The sequence below is a fragment of the Cannabis sativa genome, chromosome 9 (genome assembly GCF_029168945.1).
Source record: "Cannabis sativa cultivar Pink pepper isolate KNU-18-1 chromosome 9, ASM2916894v1, whole genome shotgun sequence".
In the NCBI taxonomy this organism is placed as follows: Eukaryota; Viridiplantae; Streptophyta; class Magnoliopsida; order Rosales; family Cannabaceae; genus Cannabis; species Cannabis sativa.
In genome coordinates, this window is record NC_083609.1 from 60,249,988 (window position 1) to 60,276,165 (window position 26,178).

The 26,178-nt window shown below is 34.5% G+C and overlaps 1 long non-coding RNA gene across 1 annotated transcript; it reads right to left on the reverse strand.

The window, feature by feature from the left end:
* Positions 1–14,071: 14,071 nt before the first annotated feature.
* LOC133031080 (uncharacterized) lies at positions 14,072–15,228 on the reverse strand. The gene is made up of 2 exons (XR_009684586.1): positions 14,426–15,228; positions 14,072–14,328 (listed from the first exon to the last, which is right to left on the reverse strand). It is a non-coding gene; the product is annotated as an uncharacterized LOC133031080 (long non-coding RNA).
* Between the last annotated feature and the right edge of the window lie 10,950 nt (positions 15,229–26,178).

The window sequence follows — 26,178 nt, forward strand, 5'->3', positions numbered from 1 at the left end:
CATACCAAGCTGTCTGATTCCAAAATTAATTGTCCCCAATTGTGACGATCAATCCAACTTAATGCTTCTTTGATGCCAACCATCACAGCAACTTCAGGTTGAACCCTCCCTATATGACCTCGATTGAAAGCCTCCACGACATTACCATGGCAATCGCAAGCCACACAATCCCACCCAAACCTGCATTCTGTTGGATATATTTTACCAGGATCTAGATTTACTAATAAGTATGTTTCATTAACATCCTAATATGAATTCTAAAACAATGAAATAAACACATATTAAGTTTAGTAAACCTTACATTGGGTGCAGCGGAATATAATGACTCCTTCCGTTCAGATCTCTAGCCCTTGATTCCTTTCTGTAGCAGAGCATCACTAAGATCTGAACCTGGATCTCTTTCTCTCCTTCCTTTGATGCTGATTCTCCTTCTTGTTAGTTGATTTCCACAGTCTTACACACTATGATTGAGATACCACTTGATGTGTGTGGGCACTCACTCATTCACTCAAGGATTTTGAAATTTAGAGAAGAAAAGAAGAGAGAAGGTGGCGGCTAGAAGATTTTCTGTGAAGGAATGAGATGTATCATCTTATTCCTAAAGCCATCACTACCTATTTATAGGTAACCACCTAGGTTTAAGTTAGAATTATTTGGCATTAAAATAATGAAAAAATAAATGATAAAAGCCTACGATAGTGGCCGGCCTGGCTTTGATAATGGGTCTCACTTATGCAATTTTGTAGTTTTATCATTTCTGCATCTCATTTTTTCAAAAACGCCAATTTTCAAATTCAACCATTTAAATGTCAATTCTAATTATTTAATAACTAAAATTAATTATTAAATAATATTGTCATTTAATATATTTATTAATTAGACATATAAAGTCTCTTAATTAATAAATAAACCTATAATCTCTTTTCTTTATAATTTTGCCCTTGCTTAGTGAAAATTATTCATAAATTAGACATAGTCTAACTTTAGAATTATAATTGATTAATCAAAATCAATTAACTGAGTCTTACAAGTAGTATGGTCTCAACTAGTATGGGGACCATGGGTCTATATATCCGAGCTTCCAATAAGCAGATCAAGAATTTATATCTTAAATTCACTGACTTATTAATTCTTCGTTGAATCCACGCATAGAACTTAGAATTGCACTCTCAGTATATAGAACGCTCTATATGTTCCACGATATAGATACGTCATTAGTTATCCATTGTTATAATCCTAATGTGATCAATGACCCTCTAATAGATGATCTACATTGAAAAGGCACTAAGTTACCGTTACACCTTCAATGTATTTTATCCTTAAAACACTTAGCTCCGTATAAATGATATTTCAGCAAAGTGAAATGAGATCTCCACCATTTATCTTTATTTAGCCAAGCTCGAAGGATATCATCGTTTCACTTTTAAATTCCTATAGAAGTTATAAATTCCATATTTATGGTAGCGCTCCCACTCAATTATACTATCATGTTCCCAAAATGTACGTATCATCCTGACCCAAAAGTAGGCTTAACTAACAAATCAAAGAACATGTATAGTACTATTGAGATCGAACCTAACCATATCAGGATTAAGATCATTTGATCTAGGATCAATGAGTGATATTGAATTGAATAGATATTACGGTAAATTTTAACAAATCTAATCAAAGTTCAATATCGGTCCCTTCCGATGTATACTCCATACATCCGATGCTGGTAAACTTTGCCAATGTCCTGGAAAGGACATAACACTTATCCAAGGTGTAAGAATACCTATCGCTGATTATCATGTCAGTCTAAATCCAGTGAACTGACAAATCAGGGAATAAACTTTCGAACATATAATTAAGATTATATTCCACTGTGCTGACAACACTATAATCATTAACAAATTCATATGTTCTGGACTTAAATAGAATTCATACATTATATATATAATCATGAAATAAATCATGTGAACCATGCAACATAAAATGTTATTTCTGATCTTTATTAATATGTAAATCTAATTATATTGAAATGAGTTTTATTTAGGGCATAAAACCCAACACATTCATGCTCAAATTAGGCGCCATCAACATAAATTAACCTTGATCTTTCCTGAAGAAGGTGCACTCCAATGCTCAACCAAACGGCCTCCGTCGAACAACGAAGACAAAGAGAGACCCTTTCTTTTTTTAGCGTCTTTGAACTGATCAAGTAGCATTCTTGTTGATGTAACCACATTTGTAGCAGTCCAACTTTCTTGCTGCCAAACAAAGTCATTCCTAGCACGCCAAATAGCCCAGCTGACCATAGCCGCCTCCTCCAACTCGCCTTCTCTTCCTCGGCATTGTTGCACCAGCATCCAATTGCTGAAATCATCATCCATATTGTTGCCAACATCCACACTTGTCCTGTTCCAGCAAGCACGAGCATGAACACACCCAACTAACGCATGAAAAATAGTTTCAGCTGCAGTGAGACACAAGGGGCATGTTGGGTTAACTGGAACATGTCTTTTTTCTAATTGGACATAAGTTGGTAACGAGCCTGAAGTCGCCTTCCATAAGAAGTTACTGACTTTAGGGGGAACTTTTAAACTCCATAAATCCTTCCAAAAACCTAGGCCAAGCTCCTTTTTCTTCTTGTAAGAACTTGTAGGCACTCTTAATCGAGTAGTGCCCCAATTGTTCAAACCGCCAGCTCCAATAGTCGGATATTGCAGTAGAACTCAATTGTATAGAAAAAATCAGCTCTTGATCTCTATCATCAAAAAGATCCTTAATTACCTCTTCATCCCACTCTCGAGAATTCATTTTGAAAAGGCTGCTTACAGTCTGATTAACAAGTGCAGGATGTAAAGAAATAACATAGCCATTCGTGTTGTGTAGAAGCCAAGGGTCACGTAAAATTGAAGTATGTTCACCCGGGCCTATCGTACGTATTACCCCAGCCTGTACCAGTCATTTTGCTTCAGAAATACTCCTCCATACGAAGCTCGGATGGTCCCCCAATTCAGCTGAAAGAAGAATTCCGTTGGCATAGTATTTAGCTTTCAAAACTTTACTCACCAAGGACGTAGCATTAACCAACAACCTCCAGCACTGTTTCCCCAACAGGGCCATATTAAAGTCCCGCAGACTTTGAAAATTCAAACCTCCAACATGTTTGTGACGACTCAATCGATCCCAACTCATCCAACTAACACCCGTTCTACGAACAGAGTCTGTTTACCACCAGAACTTAGCCATGAGACACTCCAACTCCTTGCAAGTATCCAAAAGTAACAGAAAAATACTCATTGCATGGCTAGAAATTGATTGCGCAACAGATTTTAGCAACACGTCCTTCCCACACGAGACAATATCCTTCCTTTCCATCCTTGAATTTTCTTTTTTATTTTGTCTTTAAGAAAGCCAAGGATAGCATTTTTATTCTGTCCCACCGAATATGGAAGTCCCAAATACGATCTATTCTCATCAGCCTCATAAATATCTAACAGCTCACAGACGTTATCCCTTTGAGAGATACTATAGTATTGTAACTATAGAACACTGATGACTTTGAAAAATTTGTCTTTTGACCTGAAGCAATCTCATACAGTAGTCATCTATAGTTTAGTGTTATTAAACTCATAATTTGTAATTATTTCCAAGGTGCATGCGCTTTGACTTTTGACTATTTGTGATGAAATATATTCCAAAAGGAAACAATTTTGAGTCAATACTTGTCTTGAGTTTGACTCAGTACACGTTTTTAGAATTTTCATTGTTTTCCCACAAATATTGAATATAAAGTAGAATTTTTATTTAACAATAACCTATTAGAATAAATTTTAATTTATTATAAAAAAAAATAATTCTCAATTTAAACTAATTATATAAATAAAAATAATCTTTAAAATATAATTAGTTATATGTATTTTTTTTAGAGGAAATTACATTGTATACCTACTTTATTTAACTTGTTTTAATTTTTACCTCTAGTTTTATATATTTTTAAGTATACTCACTTTTTATGGATGATATCCCCATTAGACTCCTTAGGTTATGTAAATTATATATGCTAAACTTAAGTAGAGAGTGAAGGTATAAGGGTATTTTTTATTAATTAATAGATATAAAAAAAGAGGTATTTTTCAACTTATCCCTATTTTTTAAGTCTCCTATTAAAAAAGTATACATTTGTATATAAAAATAATTATATCTATTCTATATAAAGTGTGACTATGTAACAGAATTTTTGGTTTAACGATACTTTTTCTTTTCATATTAACTTTAACAGAATATCCTATTACTTAACAGAATATTCTAATTAATTTTATAATATTACAATATATATTTAAAAATAAAAATTATATAGATATTTTATATAAATAAATTTTTAATTTAATTTAAAATACTTAAAATATTATTGATATTTTTAATCTTATTTTTAAATTTATTAGTCTAACTTTAAATTAAAAAAAAATGAAAAATTATGTAAATATTTTATATAAAGAAATTTAAATTTAAAATATTATAAATGTTTTTAACTATATTTTTAGCTTTATTGTATCATTTATTTTATATTGTAAATTGAATTCGTACACGCCATATTTTTAGTAAAGTTTGGAAATAAAAAACCTTTATATCAAATTTACGAATTCAACTTATATATAGACACACTCAAATTTAGTTATGTGAGTTTTGGTTAAGAATAAGTAAATTACAATATATGCATTATCAAATACGTCACCTAATTAAAAAAATTAAAAATTTTAAAAAAATACATATATATATATAATCACATTTTAATGACACACTAATGTAGCAATAGCTAATTTTTTTTTCTTAAAGATCAAAATCTCAAACTCCATTTCAAAAATTAAAAAAAAAAAATACATTACCTAATTAAAATAATTAAACATACATGTATTGCACTTAACATCACCTTATTGAACCTAATTAAAAAAAATTAATTATGCGTGCATTGCACATAACATCAACCTAGTCTTAATAAAATATATACATATAGTTTATAAATTTATTTATGTAGAATTAATAATTTTATTCTAAATTAGAATATGTGTATATTTACTTAAAAATAATTTTATTATTATGATAGTAGTATTAAGGATTGTTTATTGTTATTTTTGTTACATTGATATTAATATTTTTTAGTGTTTTGAATTTTTTTTAGTATAAATTTATTTAATTATAACCTCTCAATTAAATATAATTTACTTGATCCAAATTTATTCTTAAATAGATGTTCCATTGCATTTCATTATTTAAATAAGTAGTTTAATTTTCCATAAAAAATAATGTATGTATTTTAATTAATATGGGATATAGAACTATTTGATGAACTAGTCAAAAAAAAAAAAATTATTTGAGGAATATATTATTATGTATATAAACATAAATCTATTCAACAAAACAATGAACACAAGTTTTGATGAATCCACCATGAGTGCAAAAGAGGTCATGAGAAAAGTCATGTTAAAACTGTGGAACATCCAAAATATCTCAAAAATTCTATCTTCAAATTTTAGTGAGCTAATAACGATTTACCTTTTATATTATTTTAATTAATTTGTTTTTATTTTATTTTATTTTAATTCTACTTTTACTTATTTTTTGCCTCTAACTTTTCAAGTCGTTAAAAAAAAAAATTCTCTAATTATATAATGAAATTACATTGAATTCAATGGTTTTTATTCAATTTCATTCAATTATTAATATGATACGATTCCAAATTGTACCCTCAAATTTTGACATGTACTAAATCATGTTGCTAAATTTTTTATCCACGTAGATTTATGAAGAATAAAAAAAGTTCTCTATGTCCTGAATTTCTACTTTTACCCTTCATCGTCTTTTCCACGTAAACAAAATGTTATTAAAAATTTAAAATGTAAACAGTTATAGGTAAGTTTACTGTACAGTACATTTCAAATGTAAAGTTATAGGTATACCTTTTAAAAGTGTTTCAGTAAATTTTCTATATGTTTTGGCATACTAAAAAACTTTTCAAATATTTTTTTATGATTATGTACCTTATAATTATTTAAGATCACTTGTAAATATTTTGTTAGACACGAAATTATTTTTTAAAATCAAACACATGGAACAAGTAATAATATTGACTATACGTACTAATTGTTATTTAGATCCCATCTACATTGATCAAATTTATATTAATCACAAGTTTTATAAAATTTTTAAATTATTATTTTTATATTGACTGAAAAGTTTATAGTTAAAAGTGTTATTTATAACAAATTATAATTTATTGTAACTAAATGTATTTTTAGTCGCAATAATTGTAATGACTACAATTAAATTATTGTAACAACTCGTATCTAAATATTATATTTTAGTCACAAGTAATTTTTTGTTGTGATTAAAAATTTTAGTCACAAAAAATTTATGTTGTAACTAAAAAATTATCACTAAACATAATTTTTTGTAGTGATATAGTTTATTAGTTTTTTTAAAACAAAATAAATAAAATAAAAATGTACTAGTCAGTAGTCAATCTATAGAGAGACGACCAAAAAGTCTTGAAATAACGCGTGATAGATTAATTATGCTATTCATGAAAAATGTAGTTATTTATATATACATATAGTCAAACTAATTATCCATGTTACCATGTAGTCAAACTAATTAATTATCATGTATTTTCTATCATGAGCTTCCTGAGTTGGTCTATAAATATATTTATACATATATATATGTATGTTCTATATAATGTATTGCTTTTTATAATTGGTTATAATATATAAGAGATGAAGATGATGATGATGATGATGAAGAGGGTGTTTAGTTTGTTGTTCATTATTGTTCTACTTGTCTTCCACCATCCTTCTTTTGGTGCTGCTACTACTCCTCATGAATATCATTCATTCCAAAGGTTAGATTTGTAATTTCAGGGTCTTAATTATATTCGACTAATTAGAATTTTTGTTTCCCTAATTTTAATATGTACAAAATCGTATTCTTTGAACTTTTCTGATCTCGTTAAAAATTTCTCTTGAATTATATTGAGATTGTTGGATTTAAAAATTTTTGTCTAATTTTACTGATGGAATCCTAACGTAGATGATAGTTAAGGTAATACGATCTTGATCCGTGTTAAAGTTTGAAGGGCATGATTTGCTAGATATCAAAGTTTTGAAGGCACGCTTTAGTACATAGCTAGATCATCACTGCATTAGTAAAATTGAATAGAATTAGACAGAATATTTAGCAAATTAAAAAGTTAAAAGATATAATAGTACATGTCAAAATTAATAGGACAAAAATTATTCATCAGAAAAATATTGAAGTCTATATATTCTTAGGGACAGGATTTGGTCCCGTTATGCCAAAACAGGGAATACAATCCGTGATTGTACTGTAGCCGTTGGATTAAATTGGGGCATGATCTAATGGCTGGGGTTAAAGTAGGGGTATTTAGGGGGGGAAAAATGGTAACCGGTTGGTTTTTTGTATTTTAAATTAATTAATTTTTGAAAAACTGACACCGATTGGCGATTGACGTGTGAGGTGTGACGTTTGATGTACGGGTGACAGTTAGCAATTTTGAAAAGTCACTAAATAGTGGGTTCGTGGGGTATTTAGGGCACATTTGGTTCTTCTTCACACTTCTTCAGATTTCGTTCTTTTTCTTCTTCTTCTTCTTCTTCTTCTTCTTCTTCTTCTTCACATTTCCTTGTTCTTCTTCTTCTTCTTCACATTTCCTTCTTCTTCTTCTTCACAGTTCCTTCTTCTTGTTCTTCACATTTTCTTGTAGTGATTAAAATTATTTTCAAATTTGGGGGAGGAAACTGCAGTACGTTCGGAGTTACTGTACTTCGTTTTCTGGTTCTCCGTCTCCGACCTCGGTGTACAAGTAAGTTTCTCCGAATGTACAAACTTTATTCTTCTTTTGCATGTTTGTTCGTTCTTTAGTTTGGGGATGTGAAAAATTGTCTAACATTGTTAAAGAAAGATTTAAACTTTTGTAAAGAGAAGTGTTGTTCTTCAACCGTGTATGTGCATTTTATTTTGTTTTTGTGTTCTATTGTACGAAACTTGTTTGAAGATGTATTGGGAATATTCTATTATCAATTAATCTCCTATATAATCATAGCCCACTACCAGAAGCCCAATTAAAAACCAAAGTCATATTTAGGGTTTCATCCGAAAGCATAGCAAAACTTGTTGGCACTATTTCCCTTGCCCAATCTCCGCTCAATCTCTCTATCGGTAGGAGGAATTCCTTTCGAGTATAGTCTGTTGGATTTAATTTTTTTTGGTTATGGTGTGTAATGAATATATAAATTACTCTTCTATTGTACTCTGGATATATGCAATAATAGTGAATATATTCAGTTATTGAAGATTGGATTTCGTTCTCTGTTTTCACCATTGTCACTGCCATGATTCTTGAATCATGAACAGAAGGATTAACAATCCTAATACAGTGAAACAATTTTAAGAAAATAATGTAATGGAAGAAAGAAAAGCAATGTAAACATTGGTATGTATAGTGTTGGTGGAAAATAATTATTTTTGAAAATCAATTTTGATTGGTAATTTGGTAATTTTATTGTGAAAGTGTTTTGGATTCACGTGTATGGTCATTTTGGTGTGTATTTTTTTTACCCAAATGTTTTACCGTGGGCTGCCCTATATTGACCGAAAAAATTTTTTTGAAAGTAAGGAAAACAATGGAATGGTTAGTTAGGTAAAGAAACTGTGGTATTAAATTTTTTAGTTCAGATTGTTACTTACCAAATGTGATGTTTTTTGTTATCTGTTGTGAGTGATTGTTGTACTTTAATTAGAAGTTGTAGTTTAGATTTGACTATTGTTATGAATTTGTTTTGAAAAATTGGATGGTTTAGACACAAGATTCATGAGTTAATGAGATACAGTATTGATAAAAACTATGGCAGTTTGGATTTTTTGTGTATATGAATTATTGGAGAAGTTATTGAAATTGGTTACGACAGTTAGTAGTGAAGCATTGTTTTGTTAATTCTGATATTAAATGTTTTCCAACTGGTTTTGTACTCTGTTCATTATGAATTAAGAGGTACAAGGTACCCAGATTGGTTAAGTTTGGGGGAATTTTGTCTATTCATGTGTGTGCTTTATGTTCTTGGTTCTCATGGATTGTACCAACTCGTTTGTACCACTTTTTAGTTATGGGAGTTAGTAGTTAAGGTTTGTTTTGTTCATTGTTTTGGTTGTGGAAATCATTTAGTTGAAAAGAGTTTCACATCATTTTAATGTACTTTAATGTGTAACATGGAAGAAGCATGAAATGTGTGTTTGAAATCTGAATTTTTCCAATGCCGAATGGTTAAGTTGATTTGATGTGATTTTGGGTGATTACAATGCACGATTTTCATTGTCTTTTGGTCAATTTTTTTTTTTTTATGTAGTGTATTTGTTGAAATATGTAGTCCTTATAGTTTAAATTTGTTTATCTTTAATTTGGTTAGGTTCATCATACATGGCTGGGAAACGCAAAAGGAAAGGGGGAAATGAACCCGTAAAGAAGGATGTCACCCCCGACCCGAACGATAATGCGGTTGGTTGGAGAAATTTCTTGTAAGTTTTGAATGATGGATAGTTGTTTACTCGTGTGATTGATGGTTAACATTTATTTTATTATATATTTGATTGAAATTATGTCCATATGTAGCAATGCGAACTACAAAGCCCTTCGAGCAAACTCGAGAAGGGATTAGCGAGAAAGAGGTTTGATGTCGACTGTTACTTAATTTTTTTATATCAATTGTCTGTAATTGACGTAGGGTTGTTTGACGTACTTTACGATTCTTTCCATGTACTCTGTAGTTGATGTAAGTTTGCCTCATATTACAGGCTACCGACAAATTAAAAGTGCAATATAAAGGTTTCACCGACGAGGAGAAGTACCGAGTGGAGAAGCTATGACCCTAACCCTAATCCCGCTAAGAAGGCCGTGCAAACAAGGGGAGGAAACCAAAGGCGGTGATGCCAAGGGGAAGAAAGTGGAGGTGGATGAGGAAGAGGGTGCTCCGATAGTGAAGAAGCATCCGTGTACGGTCGATGCTCCTTCAACCGTTTAATGAGGATTTGCAAGAACTCGAACCTGGAGCAGAAAGATGTGATCCAAAATGCTGGATTTGGATCATTCATCAGAGAGGATGCACCATACGTTGACACCCGACTAGTGAGTTGGTTAATCAAACATGTTGACCCAACCACTAGCATACTGGATTTGTATGGGAGGAAAATTCACTTATCTGCCGCGATGTTCGGAGATGTTATGGGGGTGGACGACGGAGGGATCCCGTAGTCACCGAGGGTGATAGTGACACTCGATATCTGGAGGAGATATTGAACGTTGTCGAGTACACCGTGTCCTTGACAATGTTGGAGAAATCTTTGTTGGAGTGCGTTGAGGCAGACAGCTTATTTCTCATTAAATTTTCTTTGGTGGTCATAGGGACAGTCCTTGCGCCGAAAACGGGGGTCGATATCACTTCGGGGTACTTGCACTCCCTTAGGGTTACCAGGGACATTCGCCACAAGAGCGGGCGGCTTGCGGGGTTCGGGTATACGATGAACTCAATTTTCGGATTCCGAAATAAGGCGACGAAGAATGTATCCGGCTGCACCTTATTCCTCCAGGTACATTGATTTTGTTATCTTTCAATTATGTAAATGTGTTTATTCAGTTTATAATATAATATTGTCATTTATTAGTCGAATGTATTACCAATACATTGTTTGTTTGTGACAGTTGGTGTACTTGACTCACGTGGAGTGGAACTTTGGATATGTCGACCGAACGGTGCTCTAGTTGATTTTGGGGTAGTAAACAATGTAAGTCCGCTTACAAATTTGTGAAAGACAATGGGGGTCCCAACGGCGACAAGGTACATCGAATTTTGGTTACAATGTGGTAAAGTGATTTCGGTTGATATTAATTATTTTGGGTTTGAAAAATTAAATTTGTTATGTTTAACGAGATAACGCTCACTTCGAATCCCGTAATGCGCCCAACTACTACTCGGACTCGGAAGGAAGAAAGAGCAGTGACCACTTTGTCAGCTCTATCAACGAGTTGAAGGAGTACATCTCGAATGAGTTAAAGTCTCAGTTGAGATCATTTTCTTTGAAATTTATGGACAAAGGAGAAGGTGTAGGTGGTATTGACCGAGAGTTGGAGGAGGATGCTGCTGCGGAAACGGGGAAGAAGGCGGAGTGCAGCCAGGCCGTGGAGGAGTCCCCGTTGAAGTCCCCTGTCCGTTCGAAGACTAATGTTGTTGGTCTATCCGACGAAAATGTGGTGGATTACGTAAGTACGCCTTCACTATACGTTACAAAATCGTTGAAGATGAAGGTGCCGCACATAAGACCTTCGACGATGAGGACTTTGATATACTCGAAGTGGCATCTTTACGGAATAAAGGCAAAGCCCCGTCAAATCAAAGAAGTCACAGTCGGAGAATGTGCCTTTAATTGAGGATGACTTCAACGATAAGGCGTACGAGCAATTCATTGAGTCGGGCGAAGCTTGTTGTCGGGCCATTCAAGACGAAGGAAGCGATCCCCGTAACCAATATGGGTTTTACAAGTTTATTTTTAGCAACACGTTAGATCCGGGGTAAGTAAATGTTATTTTCGTATTTCTCATTATGATATACTTGTAGAAATTTTTAATAACAGTTACATTGATTACAATTGAATCAGATATGTGCTTGCGAAATTTCGAAAGTTTGAAGTGGATAGGAGGTGCATGGCATCGTTGCGACCGTTGCGAGAAGTTGAGGGATCCGTAAGTGTCAAAGTATTAACTAAATATGTATCATTTATTGTACATGTGTAAATCATATTTCATTTTGTTGCAGATCATTATTTGTTTTTCTATACTAATGAACAAGTACGAACGTGATAGTCGATTACGACCAACCTCGTGTTTGGTACATGCCCACTCGCATCTCGGTAATTGCTTTCTTTGTACAACTTATTTTAAATTTTGTAATTCAGTTTGGTTGTAATTTCTGTTACTTGAGAAGATGAACAATGCTTTTGCAGCAAAAAACTCTCGGTTCGTTTAATGTGAAGAGGATTGCGAAAGACCGGGAGTGGTCAAAACTGTTTTACGAAGACAACTTCGAAAAATGCGTCAAGGTACTTCATCATATACACATGGTCGTTCTTAATTGTAATTTTGAAAAGTGAGATATGTTAGCGATGCATATTGGTCATTGTAGTGTCGAATATCTATATGGTACGTAATTTCAATTTATTTTTGACTTTATTGTTCCTCTATTCAATTGTAGATGTTTGTGCGGTGTTGACTCTAGAAGGTGCACCACATTGGTTTGGTGCGAAGTAAATATGAAGTCGAAGGTTGTCTCATTTATGGACTCCCTACACACCGCAATGAATGAGAAGTATCGTGTGGAGGCTACGAAAGAAATGGTAAACTTGCAAAGTTTCATTGTTTGATGTGAATAACTCATTCTTCATTGACTCTAACTAATTGTATACCTTTGCAGTTGTCGACGTTGGACCTTTTGTTTGAGGAGAATAGGTCGAAGAATGTGACTTTCGTGGATTTCAGAATTGACAGGAAAGATCGCGGGCTTCCTCAACAAGACAATGACCGAGATTGCGGAATATACGTCATGAAGTACATGGACGCTGTGGCCAATGAGGAAGAAGTAGTTGATGAGGTATACCACTTTTTAAATATTTCAGAATGTACTACGCAAGTTTGATTGAGATTAACGTTGTGTAATTTCAATTTTATTCGGTGTTTTACTGTGAAGTTGATTAGAGTTAATTACATTTTCTAAGTTTTTGTTTTTGTTTCTGTATTGTGGCACAGTTTCACCCGGTTGAGGCACGTTTGGAAATCGCTGCGAGGATCATAACTGATGAACAAAATGAAATTCGTACCAAAGTGGTTGAAGATCGTAGGGCTGCACAAGGCAGCTCATTTGCATCGTCCTCGGCCCCTTTGCGTAGTCCGTCAAAGTCTCCACGCGATCCTCGGTTCGGTACGGCGAAGTCTCGCAATGCAAACATGTTTCCCGTCAAGAGCCTCCCCTAGGCTTCAGTCTACCAAGACTAAGATTTCATATGGTGAATAGTGTGTGAAAAACACTTGTGTTATTAATAGGTTGTGTTATTAATAGGTCGTGTTATTAGTGTGTTGTGTAGTTTGGATTTGGGAGCATAGGTTGTGTTATTTGTGTGTTGTTTAGTTTGGATTTCGGAGCATTTGGATTTAGACATCTGTTTTTATTAGTTCACGTTTGGAACTGGTTATTATGTTGACAGACTTGTGTTTATTTTAGTTTTGACAATATATTAAACCATACTTAGCAAATCTTTGTACTCATACCATAACAACTCTTACAATGTACCCATACTTCAAAGTAGTTGACTGTACTTCACAGAAATTATTTAACCAGAAAACAAAGGTGACTTCTTAATTTTCTTTATTTGTTTTTTTGGTGAAGAGGTGACTTCTTCTTAATTATTTGAAGGAAATCATGTTACTTGCCTAATCTTACCAAATCTTTGTAGTCATTAAACTTTAAACCGATTTTTCCTTAAACGGTATTTTCAAAACACATGTACTATGACATTACAAATAACGACAAAGGTCACTTGTTAATTGTTTGATGTTAGTTACCAAATCTTTGTAGTCATTCAACTTTAAACTGAGTTTTGAGAACATTTAAAAAAAAAAGATTGAAACCATACCATATCAACTCCCATTACTCTAACCAAATGTACCATTACTCTAACCAAATGTAAATAAACAATAGCCCCCTTAAATATGGTTTTTCATAACATAGTAATGAGGAAAAATATGGAATATAGAACATTCTCATTGCGCTACTTCACATAACAAATACGAAGATGTGAATAATATATAATTTTGCAACTTCACATTGAACCCATTGACGAAATTTGCTACAGAAATTAGAAATGTAGAAAACATAAAATTTTGAGAACGTTGTGGGTACTTCATACCAAATGAAATTTTCGTCATCATCCACACGGTTCTATTAAGTTCTACACAATTAAGTTAAACAAGTTTTGAGAACATAAGACATACAAAACATTTGCATTTTGGGACAACCCATATCTTCAACGCAATATAAGTTGGACAATGATGAGAAGGCAAATAAAAATGATAAAAATTAATTTTCTAATAACATTCTCATTGCGTTTCTTATCTTCTTCGAAAATCTTGATTTGGTTTCGCAATCCAGGTGTAGCATCTGTACTTCTCTTACCATGTGATTTATCGATCCAACAAAAGTAATCACATCCTCGACTTTCATCGTTCTCCTGAGTTGAAAATAACCCTATTAGTTTATCATGGCTGCCTAAGTACAGAAAACATAAATGAGAAGTACTTTTGAATCTAAAAAGACAAAACTCTTACATAGTGTGGACATCCGAAGAATCGACGACCAGGATTTGCTCTACTACTAGAAGTCCAAACATAAGCTAGATCACCACAGTAGCAATGGGGGTGTCCCTGAAGTGAATTTCTCCAAGGCGGACCACCCCCATCGAACCCGCATGAGTCTTCTCCACCACCAGCCACCATGTGCGATGTACTATAATTTCTGAGTGAGGTGTACAAATTTTTGTTTTTTTTTTCTAACTATGGTGGAGATAATGTGTGTCACTCACAAGTAAAGGGGGCACCTGTTTATATATAGGCTGTTCCAAATGAGTTAGTGGTGGGAAAATGAATTTTTTTAAAAAGTTTTCTAACATTATCAATCTTGGTGCCAAAATAAACCCCAATTTCAAAACCTAATTCGTACAACATAATAGGGCATGGCTGATTGTTTCGTTGGGAAGCGTATCATGTCATGTCTCAACCGGTCCTTTCTTTTAAAATAATATTTTAGTGTTGTGTGAATTGACAAGGTCCATCAAGTGAACAGTGTACGTCCCATATTACATTACTAAATATTTGTTAAATCCATTAAATAATATTAGTAGGGATGCCAATATTAGTAAACATTAAATATTTTAATTTACGTTGATTGAAATTTAATTTTTCACAATTGTTACTCAAGTTTTGTTGTATTTGTGATAGTTTAATTATTGGTAATAGTCCAAATCGAAAAAACAGTACCGCATCGCACCATTTTCCGCAGTGCGAGTTCTGCGATTTTTAGTTTCGCGGTGCGACTGCGGTTTGAGAAATTGGAAAAACCGCATGTATGGATTGGTTAAAAAATAAGGGTTAAAAACTACACTACCGACACTGCAAACACCCGAATATATTATTATCACACTTAAGGATATAAAAATACAAACAAATACATTTATAAAAGTCTTGATTAATATTTCTTTATAATTATTTAGTTTTTTTTAATATTATATAATTATTACATATAAAAAAAATAGTGTTGTCTACAGTGAACATCCTGTTACTATCAGTATCTCTGTCATGAAGCCGAAAATTACATGTTGGAATATTTTTTACAAATTTACAATTCTTCACGGGGGGTTCGTTATGGTAACAATGAACATCCTGTTACTATCAGTATCTCTGACACACAGGTTAATGCGAGTCACAGTAAGTACTCAGGTTAGCATTGGTGTAGCAGAGTCACTATCCTCAGGATCAACTCACTGAACGTCCTCTCGGGCTAGGGTTCTAATGAGCGGCAGTCAACCTTTCGTAGCACTCACACTGTTACTGGGGTGTAGCAGAGTCACTATCCTCAGGATCAACTCACTGAACGTCCTCTCGGGCTAGGGTTCTAATGAGCGGCAGTCAACCTTTCGTAGCACTCACACTGTTATTCTTGGGGTGTTTTCGGGTTAATGCGAGTCACAGTAAGTACTCAGGTTAGCATTGGTGTAGCGAGTCACTATCCTCGGGATCAACTCAGCCGAACGTCCTCTCGGGCTAGGGTTCTAATGAGCGGCAGTCAACCTTTCGTAGCACTCACACTGTTACTGGGGTGTAGCAGAGTCACTATCCTCAGGATCAACTCACTGAGGAATCCCCTCGGGCTAGGGTTCTAATGAGCGGCAGTCAACCTTTCGTAGCACTCACACTGTTACTGGGGTGTTTTCTGGTTAATGCGAGTCACAGTAAGTACTCAGGTTAGCATTGGTGTAGCAGAGTCACTATCCTCAGGATCAACTCACTGAACGTCCTCTCGGGCTAGGGTTCTAATGAGCGGCAGTCAACCTTTCGTAGCACTCACACTGTTACTGGGGTGTAGCAGAGTCACTATCCTCAGGATCAACTCACTGAGGAATCCCCTCGGGCTAGGGTTCTAATGAGCGGCAGTCAACCTTTCGTAGCACTCACCTTTATTCTTGGGGTGTTTTACGGTTAATGCGAGTCACGGTAAGTACTCGGGTTAGCATTGGTGTAGCAGAGTCACTATCCTCAGGATCAACTCACTGAACGTCCTCTCGGGCTAGGGTTCTAATGAGCGGCAGTCAACCTTTCGTAGCACTCACACTGTTACTGGGGTGTAGCAGAGTCACTATCCTCAGGATCAACTCACTGAACGTCCTCTCGGGCTAGGGTTCTAATGAGCGGCAGTCAACCTTTCGTAGCACTCACACTGTTATTCTTGGGGTGTTTTACGGTTAATGCGAGTCACGGTAAGTACTCGGGTTAGCATTGGTGTAGCGAGTCACTATCCTCGGGATCAACTCAACCGAACGTCCTCTCGGGCTAGGGTTCTAATGAGCGGCGATCAACCTTTCGTAGCACTCACACCGTATTCTTGGGGTGTAGCGAGTCACTATCCTCGGGATCAACTCACCGAACGTCCTCTCGGGCTAGGGTTCTAATGAGCGGCGGTCAACCTTTCGTAGCACTCACCTTTATTCGGGGTGTTTTACGGTTAATGCGAGTCACGGTAAGTACTCGGGTTAGCATTGGTGTAGCGAGTCACTATCCTCGGGATCAACTCACCGAACGTCCTCTCGGGCTAGGGTTCTAATGAGCGGCGATCAACCTTTCGTAGCACTCACCTTTATTCGGGGTGTTTTACGGTTAATGCGAGTCACGGTAAGTACTCGGGTTAGCATTGGTGTAGCAGAGTCACTATCCTCAGGATCAACTCACTGAACGTCCTCTCGGGCTAGGGTTCTAATGAGCGGCAGTCAACCTTTCGTAGCACTCACACTGCGGGGTGTAGCGAGTCACTATCCTCGGGATCAACTCACCGAACGTCCTCTCGGGCTAGGGTTCTAATGAGCGGCGATCCAACCTTTCGTAGCACTCACACCTTTATTCTTGGGGTGTTTTACGGTTAATGCGAGTCACGGTAAGTACTCGGGTTAGCATTGGTGTAGCGAGTCACTATCCTCGGGATCAACTCACTGAACGTCCTCTCGGGCTAGGGTTCTAATGAGCGGCAGTCAACCTTTCGTAGCACTCACACTGTTACTGGGGTGTTTTCTGGTTAATGCGAGTCACAGTAAGTACTCAGGTTAGCATTGGTGTAGCAGAGTCACTATCCTCAGGATCAACTCACTGAACGTCCTCTCGGGCTAGGGTTCTAATGAGCGGCAGTCAACCTTTCGTAGCACTCACACTGCTACAGGCGGTGTTTTTTGGTTAATGCGACTCACAGTATGTAGTCAAGTTAGCTTTGGTGTACCGGAGTCACTATCCTCCTAAAAAACTCACTGAATCTAGTTCGAGCTAGGGTTGTACGACGCGACAGTCAACCATTCGTAGTACTGACGTTGTCACTCGCGGTGTTTACATGCGCGGTGACACAGTATGTAGTGAAGTTTGCTGTTGGGTACCGGAGTCACTCCTCTTCTAACGAACTCACCAAATGAAGTTCGACCTAGGGTTGTACATAGTGACACCGATGCAGTATGGCAGAAGTCGCACTATGAATTTAGGTTGTTTGGGCTGAGTGTGTACTCAGTTCATCATGAAGCGTACCGGATTCACTATTCTCCTGATTTTATTACTAGAGTCACTTCTTGTCTTAAAGTACTATTGTATTCATAACATTATACAGTTTTGTTATTAAATATCTATATTTATATAGTATTCAAAAAATTATTGTAATCAATGGCGGTACTATGTTGCTGGGGCCATGGCCCCTCCTCACATTTTGATTTTTAAATGTATATCTATATTAATTGCTTTTTTTTAAATATATATTTCTTGATAGAAAATTGACTATTTCAAAACTCAAAAGCTCATAAATGGGCCAATGATTATTTATGCTTTTATACTAAAACAATTTTGTTTAGAATTGTATCAATTTTGTTGCACACGTGACTATTTTATTTTATAAGCGTGTGAAATAGATTGTTTGAACACTACTTTCTATATTGTAAATTATTCCGAATTTGTCACAATTTTATAGAATATCTTAATTAACTATAACGTAAACGAATATGAATATGAAAAAAAATTACACTTTAAATTTTTTCTCAATGTCGAAATAGGTAAGGGTGCATTACTGCACCCCTTTTAAGGGGGTGCATTGTAGAATCACCCAAAAATTTTTGGTCTTTTTTTTTTTTCATAATCGCATACGATGTACTTATTTAGGACCATATATAAAATTTTCAAAAAATTTTTAATAGTTTACGATGCGAAAATAAAGCTCAAATAGTTATTTACCACACGTATAAGAAAAAACAGATCGTATATTCAACTAAATATTTAAACCTTATTTTTTACACTATTTACTATTCGAAATTTTCTAAAAATTTTCAATAATTGTAATGTACGCAATTATGGAAAAATAGTTGACTAAAAGTTGTCCTGAATGCTAAAACAAATACAACCCCTTAAGGGGTATACTATAAATTTACCCTATGCTCTCAATGTACTAAATTCTTCATATTTGTCCTACAAAAGAACAAAAAATCTTTATCCTTATGCTAAAAAAAATCAACATACTTAGGCCCCTACTAAGACTAAGGGCTGGTTCCGCCACTGATTGTAATCTTGATTCCAACGATTGATACGTTAATGTAATCTTACAAAAAATATTGCAACATTTACTCCGACGAATAATATTTTAATGAAATATTAAAATCGTATTTAAATAAATATTGAGTTTTCATTATTAGTAAACATCCTAATTTAATTTCTTATTCATTTGGCCACACATGTTTAATTGGACATAATATTAAGATATTTGTTGCTACATGTGATAACAATGGGAGCAACATTTACCTTATTTAAATACATAATTTTTGTTTAGCACAGTGAACCAATTCAATGTTGTCACCGAGCATGCATATTGGTTCCAATTACGTCTTCCAAGGAAAAGTTAGTAGGGGGTTGGGTTTGTTGATACTACGTTTTTCAAGGGATTGAAAAAGTCAAATAAATAGCTTTAGGTTATTTGTAGCCGTACCTAGGGTTATATTATTAATTATTATTTTAAAATTTTTGTCAAGACTACACTCAACAATCACATCCACAAGTACTATATATACCCCTCTACCTCTCCTTACTCCTTCACAATTTCGTAGTGTTTTCTACCCTACAGAACTCACTCCCTATATGTAGACGTGTGTATAATATATTAAAAAAATAAATTATGTATTGTTGTTGCACCAAAGTGAAGATGTGCAAACAGAAGGATTGGTATGCACTGCAACCGTGTGTTGTAGGTGCATCAAGGGAATTTCAGCAATTCAATAAATCATCTCATAACAAATTTTGGTAATAACTCAACTCTTTATGTCTATTTATTTCAATATTATATTATTACAAATTGTTTCTTAAAAATTTTATGTATGTGGTACATGTGTATTCAGTAAATGTTGACGAAGGTTTGGGATGGGTGGACTAGGGTGGCGGGAACTACTTCCAAAACGGCCACCCAAATATGTCATCCTACCGAACCTTAACCTCGCGAGTGCACAAGGCGACCGAGGAATGAGTGTTATTATATTTGACACAACGGTGCGCCAGACTCTTGAAGAAAAGATATGCGGGAGGCGAATGTCAGCGTTTTTTACAGTCTTAGGTCAAATTGCTTCCTCATGTACAACCTACTGATTTGACCGTATATGGATTGATGGGAAAATATTATTAAAATGTTTATTATTTTAAAATACAAAAAAGGTCTTCCTCATTTATGTAAAATTGTTTTTTAGGGTTTTGAAGGATTTGTTGTTTACTTTAAGTGTTGAAATTATTATTTTATTGTAAAAACGTACTTAGCTGAGTTTTACATAGTTATATGTCACATCATATGTACTGTTTGAGATTCTATTAACATTAAGTTTCTTTGATATTAACCCAGTGAAAATTCAAAATGTATATTTAAATGACACACATTATTTTCATTCATATTGACTTCAAAGGTTTGTATATTTAAATAAGTATTTTTTATTTTATTAAAAAAGGTAATACATCCTACACATGTCAACTGATTATTGGACATTAGAATTCAAATACAAACTAATAACAACTTTTTCTCTCACAAATTGTACTAATTTCTTACACGTACAAACTGAACCAAACCATAACAAAACCGGTCAATAGGTTGGTTCAAATTACGTCTTCTAAGGAAAATTTATTAGTTGGTTGGGTATGTTGAAGTAACGGTTTTCAATGCATTGACAAAATCAGGTTTGTATTGGTGTCATATCACCCCATCTTTAGCCGTACTAGTTTCTATTAATTATTATTTTTTAATTTTTGAAAAGACTACACAACACAATCACATCCACAAGTACTATATATACCCCTCTACCTGTCCTTACTCCTTCACACCTCAATTTAGTATTGTTCTCTTTCCTAGAGAACTCACTCCCTTCCTGTACACATATGTGTAGGGATAATATATGAAAAAAATAAATTATGTATTGTTGTTGCACCGAAGTGAAGATGTGTAAACAGAAGGATTGGTATGCAATACAACCGTGTGTTGTAGATGCATTAAGGAAATTTCAGCAATTCAATCAATCATCTCATAATAAATCTGGGTAATAACTCAACTATTTTTGTATATTTTTTTAAATATTATATTATTACAAATTGATTCTTAGAAATTTTATGTACGCGCTACATGTATATTCAGGTAATGTTGACGAAGGGTTCGGACTGGTGGATTAGGCTGGAGGGAACTACTTGAGACGCCGCCAAATCTCCCACCCAACCGAACCTACCCAACCTCCCGTAGTCCACAAGGCCATCGGGGGATGAGTGTTATCATATTTGATACAGCCGTCGGTGCGCCAAACACTGGACCAAAATCGACACGCGGGGTGGAAAACTAAAGTCTTGAGAGATAAAAGCATCATGTGATAATAGTACTGATATTATAGTATATCTCAATACAACCTACATTTTTCAGTGTAAAAAACATCCTAATTAATTTATTTTGGGATACAACTAAGTTATGTACAAATTCTGTTCTATTGTGTATGTCTTTGTAACTGTAAACTTAAATTTTATTTGGAATGGAAATATGTTCACTCAATATGTGCCATTGAGTTTCACTATTTCCAATAAGTTACGAACAACACTTGCAATGTCAGATTTTAAAAAATAATTCCAAAATAAAATAAGTGGATGAGCTAGGGTTTTCAAAGTAGATGGTACACCCTAATGTTGTGACCTTATACGGATTAATGGTACAAAATTAGTGAAATAATGACATATAATTACTATCAAGTAATTAGTAATACCTTTGAAATTATTAATTATTATTTTTAAATATTATTTAATTTGAAATTTGAACTCACTTCACAATTTGGGTTGGATTTTCCAAATGTCTTTTTCCAATGCATTGACGAAGTCATCTTGATTGATAGGGTGTACAGTCTAGTCAAATCAGGTTTTAAATGAAAATATTTAATATTAATTTTACCAACACGGATTCATAACATCTTAATGGTAATGGTAGTTGGGTGTTCACTTTTAATATTGGAAATTTGTAATGTTTAAATAAATATGTGAAAAATTGCAATGTGGTTCCCAAAAATTAATTAGCAAATATATTTGTGACGTATTTCAATGTACGGCAGAAGATGGATCTCCCATATCTCAATAAGTTCAAGTTTGAAAATAACGTACATCAATATCTGTGCACAGTACGTCACACCGTAAATACAGTATGGTGCAATTATGTTTACTCAATATTTGAATTTAATGAGATAATTAGAAGTTGTTGTCAAATGTAAACTATAATTTCGTACATATTTATTCGTAAAATACTTATTTTAATACAGTTTCAACCATTTCCTATTTACGAGTTGTACTAAATTTGGACTACTACCCATTCTTAATAGTCCACATTCTTATATTGTTGGGAATTATTTCAAAATTGTCCAAATATTGTAATCTTCTTACCCAAGTATGGACTATTAATTTCCTCTAATTTTAATTTCTGCATACTCACTAAAAAAACCAATTGCTGTCTTATCAATATTTAATTTTCTGTCTACGTCCTACAGTGTACTCACTGACGTTAAATGGAATATTTCATATGCTTTAAATAACGTACGTCAGAGATGTCACAGTGTAACGTCAAATCAAATTCAGTACATGCAGGAGATCTCATGGGATTCCACCGATTTGAGTTAATTAAGATACTATATGCAAACACGAAACCTAGGTATATTACTTAAGGAGATTTAATATTTGTTGGGCTGTAATATACTAATATCACATTTTTGTTATTAAAATTTGGACAAGTGAAATGTTAATAAATTATTGACTACTGAAATGAGTGGATGTCATATCACATTTTTTATTTCACCATTTAAACCATGTACTTATTATTTCAAGATGGTGATGTGACATTTTTTTTACTTCAAATGCGGAAATTATTATTTAAATCAAAAAACCGTACGTACTATTCTTTTTAATAGAAAAATGTCACATCACATAGTACTTTTTTTATATTACTTAGATTTTGTTTGGATTTGATTCACTCTATTAACATTGGTTAACTAAATGGGTAAATTGGGATTTTTTAGATTGTCGTAAGTGGATATTACCATTGTCAAAATTTATTAACTATTAAATGGTTTAATTGGGAAAAAAAAAATCCATTATTAAATTACATGAACCGAATTACGTGTACATCAACCCACCAAACCACTATATAAGTAAAGGTTAGGTTTTACAAACTAAGCATTTATTTTGAAACCCCGTTTTACTATTTCCTAAATCAAATGGACCCTTACCAAAACTTCAACCCTTTTGAAACAAGTCCTCCAAAATCCCCACCGCATCCTTTCTCTTCCACAAGATCCGTAGGTACACCGTCACGGAGTCCAAGACTCCGTTCAGCCTCCATGTCAGGATGTCCAAACTGTGCAAGGCTGGAGTCTGTTCTCCACGAACACGAAAAGCTGACAAGGAAGGCTCATTCACGAGCCACGGAGGCCAAGCATGAGTCGTACAAACTGGCGGAACACCTGTACCATACAGCCCACTTCATGCAAGAAGCCAACACTTCAAGACAAAAATTAGAGGGTATCATGGATGACATTCTCGACTACACCGAGGTGTCCATACCCCACTACCCACTTCATGTAAAACAAGAATCACCAATCACTACTCCAAGAGAAACTCCTTCACGACCAAAGTCCCCGTTCAGAGACAATAGCCCTCCGTCTCAACGGAAGTTCCCTCAAGTTATAGAACTTGATTGAACATCCGTTCGGTTTCAATCGTGGTATTTTATATATATGTAGTGTACTTTTGTTACAACTCATCTCATATGGCCGTTCTATCAACTTTTTGTTAGGCCATTTAATGAGATTGAAGAACTTACCTCCATTATATATATAGTTGTGTGTAACTCTACTATATTATTTTAAGTCTATTTTCTTTCTGTTTGCAGTTGTGATTTCACAATGATTCACTTCACTTTTAATTCCACAATTAATTAATGAGGAAAGTGACATTAATACTGCAAAATAAACCGAAGTACGATTTCATAACAAATGCGATAGTACATTATAGCATCAAAATATAAAATAACATAACTTGGACACTAACGAGAAAGCATCATTCTTGTTTTTTGGAGAAGTATCCACTCCTTCTTTGTCCCCAACTTCTACATCATCTCCATTTCGGTCCTCACCTTTGTCAGTCGAATCTTTCATGTTGTCCTGTTCGGGTGATTTATTTGCACCAGAGCATTCACCCTCATCAAACAGTGAGGAAACAGAATTAAGGATAGCCTCTTCATCATTATCATCATCAGAATCCCACATGCAGGGAAACTCATTAACACAGCAAAGTTCTCTAACTTGCTGCCCATTGAAGCATTGTCCCGTCTCCCCATGTAGACATAAAGCAGAGAAAGCTTCTATGAAAGATTCATAACGAATTATTTTTATGGACGCATCAGAATTAGTGTTTTTGCTTACAGCGTCTTCGTACCTACTATAGATACCTTCATTTGGTCCATTGAAAATAACCCAGTGTGGACCTGAACTCATACTTGATATATGTAATGCTAATAACTAAATTACAAGTTCATTTCTCTATAAACTTGAAATTTGGATTGGAAAACGTCTCAAGTGTGTTATATAAGTCGTGGAGAATAACCCTACGGTACGTTTTTTAGTTAGTTTGTACTCTCTTGGGATGTACTCCATTGGGCACATACGATGTGTCAAAAGAGGGGTGGTTAAATTTACGAATTACACGATTAAATACACGTGTAGGCGTACGTAGTATGGTCAAATGTCAACATTATTCATCAATCCCGTTTTCCCAGAAAACCTAATGTACTACGGTACTGTTCTAACGTACAACGACGGTTTAATTCATAAGAAGATGTAGGTGAAGGGCCCATTAATATCAGCCCAACATATATAAATGCCCAACATATATAAATGGGAGAAACTACCCATTCTACTAAAAAATGTCATCAATTCATACAAAAAAAAAACATCCTTACTTTTCAATCTTTATTCTCCAGAAATACAAAAATGTACTATTACTTTTATCCTGACGTACGAAGTGGTTTAATTCATTAAAAAAGGTTGGTAAAGGCCCATTCATATAAGCCCAACAATTTTAAATGTTACCACCAACCCATACAACTCAACAAAATATCTAAACCCAAAAATCATACAATAACATTATTTTCCAATTAATTTATTCAAAAGTAAATGTAATTGTACTATTTTACTGTTCAAAAGTACGACGAGAGTGGAATATTGAAAGGCCCATTAATATCAGCCCAACACACTTAAATGTGATCACCAACCCATATTACTCTACAATCTGAGGCATTCAACCTCATAAAATCTAATTTAAATCGACTCACCACTATCTTTCCCTTACTCTTCATCTCTAATTCTTGGATATCAATAACAATCGAACACTGTAACTCCACTCCAGTACATTAACGTCGAAGGAACAATTGGTTACTTATCAGTAAGTCCTTTTTTTTTTTATCTTTCTCGAAAACCATTCCTTACCTATTAACTTTATCATTTAATTTGTTAATTCAAACAGATACAATATGGAGGCCGAGTCTCAAGCAGAGAACATGAATGAGGAACAAACCTACGAATGGGAAAGCATAACAACGAGCTAAACATCACAAAACCAGTGAATGAGATTCAAATATGTGACGTCCTAGGCAAGAGTCTCGACAAACTGGGAAAATGGGAAGCATTCTACGAAATGTATGCGAAACGGATGGGTTTCGGCACAAGAAAAGATGATGTACGACGTTCTCACGGAGTCATCGTAATGCGCGAGTGGGTTTGTTGTTCGAGGGTTACAAAAGAATCACAATAACGGAAACACAAAGAAAAAAGAGACCTCATGATGTCACTAGAACCGGATGTCAGGCAGCATTACGTATTTTACTCACACAACCGTCTAACACTTGGAAATGCAAAGAGTTCAGCACAATACACAATCACGACCTCGCTTCATCAAGTGAGGTACAATTTTTGAGATCATACCGAGTAGTGTCCGATGGCTTGCTTGCCCAAGTTAGGTCGATGAACTCAGTTGGAATTAAAACTGCCAACATAATGTCCCATGTTGCTTTGCAAAGTGGAGGTTACGAGAGAATGCCATGTCAACTTCGAGATGTCTACAACAGGGTTGCTGGTGCCAAGCGAGAAGAAAAGATAGAGACGGACTCGGAAGGAGCGTTGGGATTTCTTGATTGTCTCGCGAGAGGGATCCAAATTTCTTCGTTGTATATCAGGTGGACGAGGAGAATC